General features: G+C 37.8%; 1 protein-coding gene across 21 annotated transcripts in view; it reads left to right on the top strand.

Annotated features, from left to right (window-relative positions):
- Patronin (calmodulin-regulated spectrin-associated protein patronin) overlaps positions 1–16,006 on the top strand; it is an 85,851-nt gene that overhangs the window by 38,536 nt on the left and 31,309 nt on the right. The window lies entirely within an intron of this gene.

Raw genomic sequence — 16,006 nt, 5'->3', positions numbered from 1 at the left:
ACCGCACAATCGCACCCTGTATTTACACACTGTAAGGTGTTTTTCACCCATAGGAACGACGTTGCTCGCGCTCATCCAGCCACCGATCTACCTATTCGTTGCTCGGTCTTCGTTGTGTAATGTGCTTAACAACCGCACGTTAAATAGTTAACGTGGTCATCGGTGCGTGTATCGCGATCCACATACGAAACAGTGCGAAGTTCTTTCGTTGGCTCGTTCGTTGGCTCGTTCGTTGGAACTCAACCAGTCTTTCTCCGGTCTCTCCTTCGGCCGTCTGTCTTCTCGCGTGCCTCCAGTTCCTCCCTTTCATCCGTTTTCGTCGTTTTCTTCGACCTACCCCGCGTCCTCGTCCGCCGTTACGTGTAACCGATCGATAAACGCGTAGCATAAAGGGAAACGCGACGCCTCCGCGTCCGGTAACTCGAAGATGCACGCGTTTCCGGAAAAGTAACGAGCCGCCTGCGTCCGGAGCACCGGAGACTTTTACGCGCAACAAGCTTGTTCCGTCTGGATGATTTGGATACTCAGGCTCGTTTTGGTAAGGACGTTGAACCCTCCGGGAAAGTTGCCCGTTCGGCAAATCACGTTACAGTTTCAGAAATCGATCGGTTACGCAACCGATTAACGCGCAGACTTTTTCTTTCTCTTATCTTTGCTCCTCGCCATTCGTGCGTCGATCGATCGCTACGGCGATCTCGAGCGATAATCCGTCGATCGCTGCAATTTTTGGTAGAAATCGTTTGGTCGTTTCTCGCGCGCGTCGCGTGTACCGGCAACACCGTGGTGATGGAGGTTCTGGAATGGCTTGGAGCGTTTTCACGTCGAGTCGCGTACCGCGCGCTCCATCTGATTCTGCGATTTGCTCGTTTTCGAATGGGTGAAGAGTCGGGCGGAGGACCAACTTTCTGGCGCAAATGCGGTTTTAAGGAAGGTAATTGTTGCTAGATGGGCTGATCAACCTTTTGCGGTCCGAGCAGCATTCGACATTTTATCCCAACCGGTTTGTCTTTAGAAAGATAATTGAGATAGTATCTGGATAAGATACTTTCAAACGTAGGTGATCATTTAACTGTGTTTTATTTAGATATATGTTATTTTTGTCAGTGTTCGCGTGCATCCGTTTTCATTGAATAGAGACGTTCCTGTGCGCGACTTTGTAAAATTTCGATTTTGTCTACGATGTTGTTATTTAATATTTAATTTACGTTAACGTACCGGCTCATTTAACGCAATTATCATAAATTGTATACGTTCACAAGCGTGTCTCTATCTTTGACACGATGTTTTAGCACCTCGTTAAGTCTTGTTATCATCCGCATGTATGTACGTGTGCAGCGCATGAGATAGTTAAGTACATAGGAAAATATATTTTGTGGAATATTCTTGCAACTGAACAGAATCGGACGTGATGGAATGTCGAATCTGATCTGGCACATGACCGCAAAGGGTTAACCTTTTGACCAGCGAGTTAATTTCAGTTTTTCTTTCTTTATTTTTTCGGGAAAATTAATTATTCTCTTACCGTTGAATATCGCAGTGTTGTTGAATCTGAAGCTACCACGATGCTCGTATTTCGTACTGCATCTTACGAAAATATAAAAGTACTCGTGTCAGAAGTACTGGATACTGTAATAAACTGATAATCGACAAGGTGAAACGAGATGTTTCATTTTTTCTTCTTTTTCTTTTTTTGTGAAACGAAACTCAGTTATGGAACGATTCTAAAAGGAATAATACGCTGGTTAATAAGGTTAAACACACTCAGGTGCAAAAAGGTGGAATGTTAAGTAGCGAAACGATCTTATATTTCTTGAAATCGAAACTTTTTTCATTTTCATGGACGTGGAAAACGCGATTACGCCTAATTTGAAAAACAAGCTATCTAGGTAGCTAATCGCTGTTTTACATAAAATTTAAAGAACATGTTCTACTTTCTCCGCGCTTGAGTGTAGTTTTATGCTTCTTTTTAGGCAGCTATCAAGCTTTGCAGGGATTTGAAGTCTCTTTGCTCGATATTTAACAAAGAAATTTTCTCTTTTACATAAAACTCACCGAACGTACTACTTTCTATGCTGCTCTTCTGTATACTTCCGTATACTCCACGTACTTCACATCTGAAGCTATTCGTCGTTACTCGACTCAAGCGATGTCTTGCTTTTTAAATCCATCGATTGTTTTACTCTTTGTAAACGCGATATTTTCTAGTGTCTCGATACGCGATCGAGCTCTGGAAAAAATGTTTGAAGTGTCTGCTTGTTACATGACAGATAAAATTGTTAATATTTATCGCTTTAAGATATAGGATGAGTGATACAACTGGAGCGAACTGCGTTTCGTGGTTCGGTGAAGGTAGACGTCGCGTGACAAGCGCTTCACGAACCGTTTCTCTTCCTTATTACATAGTTTATCTTTCGAATAGGTCTCAATGAAAGAATCCAGGAATGGTACTTACTCGTTATCCCGACATTGCAAATATTTTTCACTTTGATCTGCGGAAATGTATTTTTAAACTACGTATCCGGAATTTATTTTACCGCGGAATTGTAATTACGTTTGGCATTGTTGTACGTACACGTGCGAAAAAGTGTAACAAAAAAGAATTACGAATTCAGTTCAACTATTTTACTCTACATTTGACCAGTAGAAAGTATGACTTTTCAAATCGTATTGCTTTGTATACGGACGTACGTTATAGAGAGGAAAAATAACGGGACTCGAACGAGTTTCGCAAGTTGAGAATTGATACATTTATTTTACTAATTACCCTCTCTAAATAATGTTAGTTTCTGATTAATTGTAAGTATGTATAAGTTTACATAAATTAACGTCTATACTTGTAATTTAGAGAAAGTCTTGATAAGGCGATCATTTGAATAAAATTTCACTGTTTCGTTCTGATGCTGATTTTAAGGACCTTTTTAAAATTAATAAGTCAGACACGTGTACGGTAGATGAGCAACTCGCGTTTCTAAAAAGCAGTTCATACTTTTATTTTTATCGGCGCTGGATACTTTAATTCTATTTTTAGTTTTTACGTTTCTAATTGTGAATTTATAATTTTTAATTATAAAATTAATTATAATCGTTTGCGCGTTAAAGAAAGCTTATTACGTTACTGTGCGTTATAAATATAAATTTACAAAAGAAATATCAAACCATTTGTTTCTACGTACCATCGTGTGGAAATATTTCCCCAAAATATCATTAGTTAACATTATGAATTCGCTATCGTAGATGGTTCGAGACTTCTGCACGGTAATAATAATAGCACTAAGTAATTAATTAACTCGTTTGAACTAATTTCTTAATCTTTAATTATCTCGCGTAGCACAGTCCATTCCAATTACAATGGAATCTCTGCAACGCCTTTTCTCGAACGGTGTCAGCTTAGCGATGGTGAGTTGTCGTTCGAATAAAATTGTTTAATATTCAGTGGCTGTATAGCTGCCCACGTCGTTGTCTTTTTCTGTTCTGGATAACGTTGTGTGTACGATACGTAAAAGGAGCGATGCGTGGCAGCGTCAGGGATTCCGTGTCCTTTGGTTTCGTTGGTCGGCTATCGATTTTGGCAACACGACAGGTATGCAAATTGCAAAGTCGCATTTACTTTTGAACGCGTTCGTTCAATTTTTTCCCCTCTCTTTTCCTGTCCTTCTTTTGAACGGGGAAAAAAATTCGTCAAGGGGACACAGTGCAGCAGAAACAATCCCGCATTAACATTCGCCTGTATATCAAAAGAGATGTTTTACGTTATCGAATTAACGTTTCACATTAGATATTCCGTTCCTATTTGTTATCTTAATTATTCTTTTCACACGAACGTGAAATATATCGCCGCTAATAAATTATCAGTCGAAAATAATAATGAGGAATAATTGTTATTTATTTCGATTATCAATCATCTCATATAAAAGTTACGCGCCGAGGTCTTTCGTGAAATTTATGACGCGACAAAAATACATAAAAGTGTATGGTTTTAATGTTAATAATTATCCGTTTTGTCTGATAACACTTAATGACACAGGTAGTTCAGTTTCTTGTATTTATCTCAGAGAATCCACTTATTCTCGAAGGATATTTTCTAATTAATATCTCGAAGCACATACATACAGTGGGCCACGTACAACACGTGGGACCCACTTCAACAGTAGACACACAAAACAATAGAAAAAGTACTAAGAACGTGTGTTCTATCTGATATTGTTCCACAGCTATTTTTGTGTTTCGATAATCCGCAACTGCTTACGTTCATTCAGAAGGTGCTCGAAATGAGTACCCCCGGTCTGTATCATTCTACGTATACCTGGAATTTTTGAAAGATGGCGAAATTCTTTGATACGGCGATTGCAAGGTTGCATACAGATCGAGGGCAGCCATTTCGAGCATGCTTTTACGAAGGTAAACAGTTGCTGATTACCGAGGCACAAAAATGGCTGTAACTTTGAAACAAGGCCAGATAGGACGTATCTTCGTATGAATCTTCCTCGATGCTTGCTATCCTCTCCTAAAGCGGATCCCACATGTTATGATACACCCGGTATGTGTAACCATCGTTTACAGTCTTCTCGATAATTGTAGTTCCACTTTTTATTATTTAATTAAGTTTGATTAATCGTCGTTCTTTCGCCTCTTTTTCCTTCGACTCAACTGCTTGTGTTTTATAATTACGAAGAATTGTTCGTTTTGCTCGTGGCCGAGGTTTTATTGTTTCATGAACAAAATATAAAACACGAGCCTGATAAACTGATGTATTTTATTTATTGAGCCATAAACGTGGTGCATGTCGTCTTACGACTAATTGTTCCGATCGATCGGCCACGCTGGCCCACGAATCTGCCGATGCATGCAGCTCGCCGAGCTACAGACAGTAATTACCGTGACTGGAAAAGGACTCTCGTTACCGTTAACCACGAACCGATTACCAGTTTGTAAGCAAGCTCAGCAAATTCTTCCGGTTTTGCCAGGATTCTAAACAGGCAAACCCTGGCCCGCGTCGATCTTCTCATCACCTACCATTCGCTCTTAAATGAAAAATTTGAAAGCGCAATTTCGCTACGCAATTTCTCAAGCAACAGAAACTCCGCTGCGAAGTTACGTTCATTTTTATGAAATGCAGAAGGTCAACTATTGCTGCGCAGTTATCGTTTCTTTCATAGACTCGCGATCTTAGTTCATATAAGAGCCTATATAAAAAAAGACGAGTCCTGTCCATGTCATTTTGCCAAAGAAAACGAACAAGTACTCTACCATCTTCGATTTCCGTGCGATACGATTTTCTTCCCTTTTTAACAAAATGTTGGTTACATCGCGTCGTTACTATTAACGTATTCGTAATAATTAACAAGTGGACAGGTTTCCAAAGAGGATCTTCTGGGAAAAAATAATTCTCGCGGTCCGTCAACGCAATCTTTTTACTCTCGATTTTCGTCTTATCTTCATTCGTTATTAACCGCCTTCGCTTCGCCTGTATCATAAATTTTGAGCCACGAGTTACGATACGATCGAGTGTGAGAGTTGTTCAGCTAAACAGCCGGAATCTTGTCTAATTCTCAACGCGTTCAACGTTCAGCGGTCTGTCTTAAGTCGTGAATTCCAAATGCTGAACATGTTACGTCAAAGGTTCGTCTATTTTTAAACGCGTGCCACATTGTTAGAAGAAACTGGGCACCGCGTACGCTTCCTGTTTCCCCGCAACATCGGCGAACGATGGTAAGACGTTCCTAAGCGAGGGAACGCTCTTTTTCCGCCGTACGGTGTACATAATTTTAATCTTCGCGGTTACGAGGGAAGCCTCGGATTACGAAGCTGCGTGCATTAGCTAAACGTCCAACGAGAAACAGGTAACTGACCTACAGCAATGGCGCGGCATGAAAGTTGCGCGCGCTCGCGTGCTCGGTCAACGTACTCGGAATTTCTAGCCGAGGCTAGAATCTCGGTTTCGTGCTCCGATTTGCTCTTTTGCGGCCAAGTTTTTCTTCCAACCGGCAGCGATTCCTAGTGCAGGATCCTCCCGCTGATCTTTCCTCGTCCAGGCGCTGGAACGAAGGGAGCGATCGCCTGATAATGGATACGAAAGGTGGAAAAACGCGATGGATACGTGGAAGGTTATTTTGGTTGGTTTAAAGGTTTCGTGTTATTCCAGCTATTGTTGATTCGCGATCGAGTTGGAAGTGAATGTCTTGAGGAATAAGAGTTGATTTTATTAACGTTGCATCTCCGACGTTAGATCAATCTTTGACCGCTATGGTGAAATGGAAACGTATCGAGATCGTGTGATACCCTGGCAGAAAGTTGCAATCCCAATTTATAGGCTGTAGTTGTAAAATTCATTTTCATTTCCTTGTTATTACAGATGCTGATCTAGTTAATCGTTAGAGTGACGAATTTGCTTATGCTATTTTTGTATTACCAGAGTCGATGGTGAAACGAGCAACGAGCTAACTCGTCTTCTCCGGTAGACAAACTTAAAGATACGTTATCGATTTTATCAGCGGCATATTTGTACCTTGTATGATGTACCTTTTGATTTTAACGTAGCTGGAAATAAGTTGAATGCTTGTCGTAAACGAGCAGATTCGAGAGAGTTTGTTTGGAACGGTGCGTTCACTGTTCAACTTAATATTGCATAATAGAGTATTACAAGTTTCTCAAGTAACAGCTACGATGTGTAAAGGTCGTAATTTGATAGGAATTCGCATTTATGTCTACGTGTACGTAAGAACATATATATATATATATTGCTGCGTTTCACCAGACGCACGAGTATTCGAGTATTTTTATTGGTAGTAACGTTGTCTGAGAACGACGTTATTTCAGATTAAACCGAGTTGTTGCCTCGGATGAGAGGGGATATGTAGTATTCAGAATTACAGAATTATTGAATTTAGATGAGTGGAATTGAATTTGTAATGTATGTTGCGCGCATACAAGAATTACAATTAACGATTAAATTAACGAACAAGTAATAAATTATATTATACAAATTATAATATGAAAATTGACAAGGGGCAAGCTAAGTAACTAAATTAATGTTAGTCCAATTTAATTTAGCAATCTATTTCATTAATTAAGTTTAATCCAAAGGGCAGGATATAATTAGTAGCTGTAAGAATACGAACCTTACGGTCATAATGAATTATTTATTATTTCGAAACAGTCTTTGTACATAGCTAATGAAGTAAATGAACGATAATACATAATTTTGTCCCACGGAAAATAATTACAACGTTTCGTTATTATTACGAAGAGAACATACCATGTTTATCATCGATTTTACGCGATAATTTATATGACTCGTTACGTTATTAAGACACTTTATTTTGATGTTTTTATCGTTTGTAAACTTGCGAAGTTTTCGACAAAACTTTTATTATTTTTCATGAAACGTAGTTGATATCGTATTACCTTAAATTGGCTCGTTATGGATAGAATTAGCGTAACCTGTTACATTCGACTTTGAACTTGTATCGCGATCATAATTATAGCGAATAAAATGTTACGAGAGAGACTGCTTCGAACGATACTGACACAATGTTACGCGATATTCTGCTTGATGTTAGTAGAAATTAGCCGTGCAATAACGATCGTTTGTTTATTACCAGGCTTGATATAAGTGGTAACTCGATACTAATTAAGATATTTTTGACGAACATGTGAACTCTTATGAATTATGAACTGAATTAGTTATGCCAGAGGAATAAAATTCAAAAGTTGTTACCGTAATGTCCAATTTGAATTCAATTCGAATTTAAACGTCTGGATTTCAATTAAACGTCGATTTAAATTCTAGTCGCATTTAAACGAGTAATTTAGTTTAATTAATGTCTATCTAATTAGCATCGGACGATGTTATCCGGAACAGAAGGAAAAAGTCAAAATGAATTTTCAAATCACCTCGTATCGAACAGCAGACATATTTTATAAAATATTTATGCAACTTCTTGTTTCACGATTACGACTCGTTACGAGTAATTTATAATAATCACTTTTCCAATTTTACCCAAACGATTCTGATAGTAAAAGAGACGCTAATTCAATGCAATCACCTGTATTCGTTACGTTGGAATAACATTTTTCCACACTTTATACGCCTATTGAATTTTATCTGTTACGCTCGTAATGCAAATTTTATAAACTATGCACGATATAACTTTGCTCTTTATAAATAATAACACTGTACGCATCTTGCTATAATATCTTATTCCATTATATCTATCGAGAATCGCGGCGGCTTCCTTCTGGCCATAAAATTCTCCTTGAATATCGTTTATAAGAGCAATTTAGATGTAATTCTCAGTTACTCGCACGTGTTTGCGATGTCATAAAATTCTGAGTGCTCGTTTGAAACTTGGTTTCTTCGTACATGCTCTCTCGTCTGCTTTTTTTTCTCCCTCACGGCTTAGCCTTGGAAACCGTAGCAAAACTAGCGTTGGCGAGACTTGCACTTCCAACCCACACGATCTTCGTGTGTTTGCCCACGCAACAGAAGCTTTGCAAAACCGTGAAACGATCGTACGATCCCAACATACCGGGCACCTCGTCAAATTTCAAGCTCAGTTCAACAATGAACGCAGGACAAAGGAGCAATTCGACCTTGTTTTCGTGTAAGCTTCATTTTCCTACTTGGATGGTGTACATTCGTAATAAGCTGCTTAGTTATATACCGTAGCTTACTATGATCTAAAGCCAAACCCACAAGTTTCGTGTTGTTAGAGTGGATTACGTAATTTGTCCTTTAACCTTCTCCTACGACTTGGACACTCGAGATCGGAGCATATTCGCGTAAACTTATCTCGACTTAAGGAAGCAGAATTGACATTTGCGCAAGTATAAATTTAACGTATGAAAGACGGGTAAAAACGTGAAACGGTAACCTTGTGTTTGCGCTGTCTTTCCCTTCCATGTGTTAAATTTGACAAATTAGACAGATAAAATATCTGTCGAACTAACGGCTCTCCGGTGTAAATAGGTTAATACTCTTTTGTAAAGAATGTCCAGTTGAATCGAGTAATGTGATAAAATATATACGGCGACTATCAAAGAAAGCGAGGTCATCTTGATGTCTCAGAAAATATAAGATATAAAAAAATAAAATTGCATCCACCCGACGAGTTCCTTCAAGCGCGACATAATTCGTTAAAAACCTTTCTCCATAGAGCCATAGACAGTACTCCTTATTTGCTTACCCTGCATGACAGAAAAGGACAGAATCGAAAAATATTGTTCCGTTGATAAAAATAAAACGTTTAGATAGCGGAATTCTTGGATAGTAGAACATTCGGATCGTAGATCTTGCGGATAGCAGGGAGGTTCGAGTGCAGTGGCGGGTTAACATGTCGATCGGATGTTATGTTTTTGCGTAGAATAGCTTTTTCTTCAATGGACGTGCGCGAAATTTCAGGACAAAGAGCGGAATTGCGACGACGACAGGAAGTCGGACGTTTGTTTGATTGAACGATAGCATCCCGGCAAAAAAGCTCTTTCTGTCAACCCTTCCCATCCGGCTCTTTTTTCTTCGCTTTTTTCTTGTTTCTTCTCCACCTCTTTCGTGTTTTCGCTGAATTGACTAACAGGAGGGCTGCGCTCGTGCAAACAACGTGACAGAGCCTTTCAATTCCTTTCTTTTTTTCTCGAGGGGTGGCCTCCGACGTTGAATTCCTTCAAAAAGTGAATTTCCTGAACACTGTGGGGATGAAATTCCGAAAAGTTATAAGAATGTAAAATAATTTGCAGCGTAAATCATCTGTCCTATAATAAATAATATACGATGTTTGCCGTTATTTCGCAATTGTGCTCGATACGTGTAACGCGTATTAAAAGCTACTTTGTCGTTCCTCTTGTTTCCATAGAACGATAATAGAGGAAATTGTGAAATGTCGGTTATTTCTGTCTTTCTACGTGTCGATTGCAACTTCATTGTCGAACGTTTTGTTTTAGAGAATCGGTTTGCGTGGAATTACGTGACCTCATTAAGGAGGTAACGTGGAAGTTATTTTTAAGTCGTAACACGCCTATTTCTCGACATGGGCGGTTAGGTCATAGGTCTTAAACAGATAAGTGCGCTACTGTATGGTCGTACCGTACCGTATTATGCGTTAAAAAATATCGCGTTTAAAGTATACTTGGCAGAGATTTTAACGTCCACGTAATCCGCGTCAAGATGGGCACGTTTCGCAATTTTACTGATGTCTCGCAGATTAAGCCGTGCTTTCGAATTACTCCTTTTCGAAATTATTAAAATGGATGTTGGCACTCTCGTCACAGCCCCATTATATGTGCGTCTATGCGTCTCTTCGGTGTGCCGTCGTCGCTGAACGTTCACGAAGTGCATCTTGACATGAATCTGTATAAAAGAGCCGGCAGGTTCTGCAACAGAATTTCGTCAGTTTCAAAATTATTAAAGCCGACCGATGCTTTTACTTAAAGCGGCTTTCATTTTTATTGGGTTGGCAACTAAGTGATTGCGGATTTTGTCATTAACATCTAATCACCACTTAGTTGCCAACCCAATACTTTATCCAATCAGAACAGAAACGAAATACCAAACACCGACAAGTAGAAGTATATACAACAGTAATCTGCATGGTAAATTAAGATATAGAAATACGTACATACTTAGATAGGTCGTGATTAATTGCGCAGAAAGATGGTAATAGGCATAAGCCTCGATAAGATGAACGATTACAGTGCAATGCGATTTTTGTTTCGTCCGTGGCACGCTCAGGATTTCTTTAACATTCAGATTTTTAACATTTTGACAAGAATTTTTTTTTCTCGAATTATTCGAGGAAGAAGAATTTTTCTTAATGAATTTTTGTTTAATTGCCAAACGTGACTTTTATTTGCGTATAATTGCGCGTTTAAGTTAAGATACTTTGCTCGAGATAGATGTAATTTGAGAGGGTTAGCGTACAATTATTTTGCGTACAAAGTGAACATTTTACATTCGGAAGTCGGGTCCTGCAGCCTAACTTGCTTTATATTTATGAAATTATTTTTCAAAAAGATATTTTCGAGCAAAATTCTACACGACACGATCGTTGATATCGAGGTAACAAATACTAAATCCAAAATGTAAAGTTAGTTGTTATAATGATTTATAATAGCGTCAGTACATTGTACGCATTTCTATTTTGCGAAGTATGATTTTTACTAACTTCGTTTCTGCTATAACGCTTCTTCCAGAATACTTTATTTCCACTCAATTAAACGTGGGTACTGTACGTGTGACAATATTTAAAGAGTATAGAAAGTGTAAATTCTAAATGCTTTCCACGAATGTGGCGTAAAATAACAAACCTCGTTCTCTTCTGTTTAAGTAACATTTCCTCTCTTCTACTTACTTTAAACTGTTTAAAGATCAACGTACAATGGGTCACGGAACATTTTCTATGCTACTAGCATGGTAGATAAGTGTATGGCAAATGTGTCACGTATCGAAACATGAATTTGATACTAAATAAATGTTAAAGGATACGATATCCGGCAGGCATTTCTTCTTATTATTTTAGTTGAATTTATACGATTTGTCGTAACTATTTCACCTGCTCCAAATCACATAAAAAAATAGAGCTACTTTTGTAATTTCAACGTACGCTTGGATCGTCATCTAGCGTATCCAATATGTATGTATGAGCCATAAATTGAATTAATAAAAATCAGCCTCGCAGCAACATTTTCTAAAACTCCGACTTGTTATAACCAAAAATAGAAAGGAAAAAAGGAGAACGAAAACGAGGAGAAAGGGAAAAAGAATGGTACGATAGATTCTCTCATTGTAAGCTTCATTCGCCCCAAATCATCCTACAATCCCTCTTTAGAAGCATTTTCAAGTGGAAAAACGTCTCTAAGAGTCCAAGCTCGATTGAGTACAACAGAGTCTAACGATGCGTCGTGACATAGTCTTGCGATTTCTTCGTCGCGCTGATCGTTGAATCGAAACCGGTGTCTCGATGAATTCGATCGAACCTCTCTCTTTCTCTCTTTTTGCAGTCTGTAACGCTATGCTCGATGTCGTATGACAACTAGTTGTTAGCGATGACATGGCTTCTTTTTATAGACGAGCGTAAACGTGGCGCGCGCGCTCGCGTGCCCGTTTTCTCCGCGCGTTAATGCTTCTGTGCGGAGCACGTGCAACTCGCAACGAATGCACGAGCGTAGCAAACATCCGTTGCTACCGCTTCCATCGCCCCGAGGAAAAATATTTTTCTACTCCTCGCTACCGGCCAACTTACTTGGAAAGCTCGAGCTTTTTTTCATTTTATAGGAGCGTTCTATGTCCGGACTGTTCGGCAGATTGGTAATGTTTCTGATAGCTTTCATCGTGCTATTACATGGTACACATCATGGTATATATACGTTCGCCTAGAAAAGTCGGGCAATTACTGTTAATTGTATACGTACGCTGTAGGAATACTTTCGTGTAATTTTGCTGCAACAAATTACAACACATCCTTATGTGGAAAGAATTTAATGTTGCACGAGATCAGTCTTCTTACTTAGAAAGTCTGGTTATATATTGCATCCTCATCTTCGGAATAGAATTAATACGAATACTGAAAACGGTGTACGTATACATGCCGAGTGTTTAACAATGTATCGAACCGATTGTATGTTCAATTTTTATTTTTGTATCTTCCGTGAAAATTACGTGAATCGTTATAAATATGATAACAGATAACGGAATGGTAAAGTGAATAGTAAACAGGATAAATATGATTGTAAATATAATATGATAGATATAATTGTGGTAAATAATAGAATATAACTATAAAAAATTATTGCTAGTATATTAAATTATATGTTTATATTTCTGTTATTCTCTTTTATTACATTAAAATTTGCAATACTTTTTACTAGTTTATCAAAGAAAGGAAATTAAACCTTGTCCTATATTGTTTCAATGTTTTCATTGAAATTTAGTATTTAATTTTAATTCTCAAATTTTAATTCTCAAATCACGATTATAAACGAAACGAGTTTTGTAAACTACGGACCATCATTTACTTTGAACACCAGTTTAGTAAAATTCCAACATAGAGCTAGTTCAGCCAGAGTTTTGTCACATTATGTGAATCTCACAGATTGCAGCAGCGGGAAGTGCGTATCGCTTCTGTCCTGATTATAGCAGCACTGCAGCAATTAGAAGAAGAAGAAGAAGATTCGATTAAAGTATTAAAGGGAACGATGGAAAGAAACGGAAGGAAAATAACTCTCGTTGATATATTAAATATTACGAAATGCAGTTCGATTCTAAAACTAATTACGCGGAAACGCCAGACAAAATTAGGTCATTGAGTACACGAACGATGCTGAGATAAACGATAAACCGTCGTGTATTTTAACTTAATCGCTAACATATATCGCTTACAGCAAACGTAAAGACACGTTTCAGCGTCAAATTTCCTTCTTTTTTTATCCGAAGTAACAAGCTGTTGATATATCGAAGAGCTCTCCTCTCGGTAATCAGCTTTATATTAAAAGTAATACAAAATAAAAGGGGAATTTTTGTCGATCATCAACGTCGACAGCCTTTACGTGACTTTTACGTGAAATTTCTCCTGTTTAACTCTTTCGCGCATCGTACGCTCAATTTATAAGTTACGAAGCTTCAAACTTCTGTAAAATCACGAGCTCATCTATTAAAGATCGACGAAGTTACGTGATCGCGATCGATGACAATCCGTTTGATGACGACCCGTGACTCGAATATTTATTCGAGCAGATTGTACAGAATATAGATCGTTATTCCACTCGAACAGCCATGCCTATATGTGACACGGTTGTGTAACAGAACCAAGGTGCCCGTTTGAAGAACACGTTGGCTAACGTAGACATTCAAGGATTTCTTTTTATTGCGCCCCGTGTTTCCCACTTTCGTAGGTTTTGCTCGCCGTGCGATCTGCCGAAGCTTCAAGGATCGTTCGCTTCTTGCCTCGTTGCATTTTTCATTCGTACGCGGAATTACGTTCTCCCGGATAAGAATTGATTTTTCCACGGGCTTTGGTGTCAGAGATTTAAGCGAAAATATCCTTGAATCGAGCATCTGATGGGAAGACTGTTATCTTGTTTCAGGCATTTAGTTAGAAATGCATGCTTTATTAATCCTGCACAGTGGATTAGATTGTTACATTTTCAACAACTTCATTTTATCTTGTACTTTGAATTTACGTATGTATGTAGTGTATTGGAATAAATAAAATGAGAAATAAATATAAAGAAAGTATATCCATAGTGCATAAAGAAATAAATATATAGAATTAATGAAGAGAAAATAAAAATTAATCTAAATATTGATATTACTAATCTTTTAATCTGAACAATAATTACCGAGAGAGAAAGAGAGAGAGAGAAACTAGGAAAAGTTTAACCATCCATTTCATCTATTCTTATATTGCATCTTACGATTTCGTTCTGCTATCGAGTCTCGTAATCGAAATTTTCGCCTGCCGCGGGATATCTCGCGTGAATTTCCTGGGAGTTTACGGTCGGTGATACGCACTTTCACGGTTTATTTAGTATATTCCCTATTCCAGATAGAATTGATAATTTTTCGAGAATTATTCGTACCTCAGCGGATCGTGTCACACCTTTCTCGATTACACGCAATTTTCATTGAAAACAACGACTCATAAATATTATTATCTGGTTGATAATAAATATTATTATTTGAATTAGTGATAAATTATTATCTACCGTCGGCTAGAAATATCTCTCGTTGCTTTTTATGATAAGCGAGATTGCAGACTAGTTAAAATAGATACAAGATATTTATAATAAAACGTAAATTAATTTACGTTTAACGTGTGTTTCGAATTACGTTAATTTGTGTTCGGTATGTCTTTTCAATTGTCGTTTGTTAAGATGAGTCTTGCATTAGGAAACCAAAGCAAATGTTTCTTGCTATTCTTGATTCATTGAGAATTTTCATGAAGAATACATATACCACAATGAACGAGAATAATTTCTTCTTCTGTTCTCTTTTACTTAACTTCTCTTTACACTCAATGTTAACAACAATTTGTCTCGATCAGACGTTCCGAAAGAAACGTGTAAGGGTGCACTCAGCTATCGATATATATTTGTCAATATTTAAAGATTCTTAACTAAAAGGATCAATACGTATTGTCAATACGATATCGTCAGTATTTATTGACAAACTTCATTTTCGTTGAGGATCTTGAAATATTGACAATACGTATTATTGATCGTCTAAGGGCACCGTAGAATCTCTTCGTTCAGATTGTTCGATTGATTTAACGCGTTACGATGCGTTACACACTAACAAGCATTGTATGATATCGTATAATTCGACTTGATCAATCGATACTCGAACATCGAAGAAAAACTTAACTATTGCTTTGTTTATTTCCACCGCGAAGTTGCATGATCGCGAAAACGTCGATCTCATGTTATTCTTTGCGTTAGTGTGCTGCTGTTCGAAAGAAAAGTGAAAACCAGTCAGGCCAAGGACTTCGATACCGCTTCAGTCTATGGGGATTCAATTATATCAGCGATAATGGAACTCTTTTTGTCTTGAAGAAAATTATTACGCCGATCGATATTCTTTCGTCACTAATAATTAGCAGAGAAGTTAGCAATTGATTACTTTGGTACCGTAACGTGTACAAAAAATACTTCGATGTTCGTGGTTGAAGTGAATTTAATCAAGCGCAATGCAATATCGTGTCAGCCACGTTATTAAGAGAATATTACGAAATAAAAGCAACGATGCTTCGCGTAATTAATTGTGTCACTTTTACGTACTTTGACGAGGCAAATGAATCATTGGATCGATGCCTTTTAAAAAACGAAACGTAATAAGACTCACATCGTTTCAAGCTATTAAGGGCTAATCATTCTTGTTTCTATCATTTCCGTTATTATCTTCTAAGTTATTAACGCAAAGAATTCAAAAGAATTTTCTCATGCTGATAATTCTACTGTAACGTCGCTTTATATCGTGTACGTCATTTATGTAACAGGGATGTGATATATTAAATATTCT

This window comes from Bombus flavifrons, chromosome 8 (assembly GCF_040668555.2).
Source record: "Bombus flavifrons isolate JBK064 chromosome 8, iyBomFlav1_principal, whole genome shotgun sequence".
Lineage (NCBI taxonomy): Eukaryota > Metazoa > Arthropoda > Insecta > Hymenoptera > Apidae > Bombus > Bombus flavifrons.
Note: the sequence above shows the minus strand (reverse complement) of the source record. Positions and strands in the feature narration are given on the sequence as shown.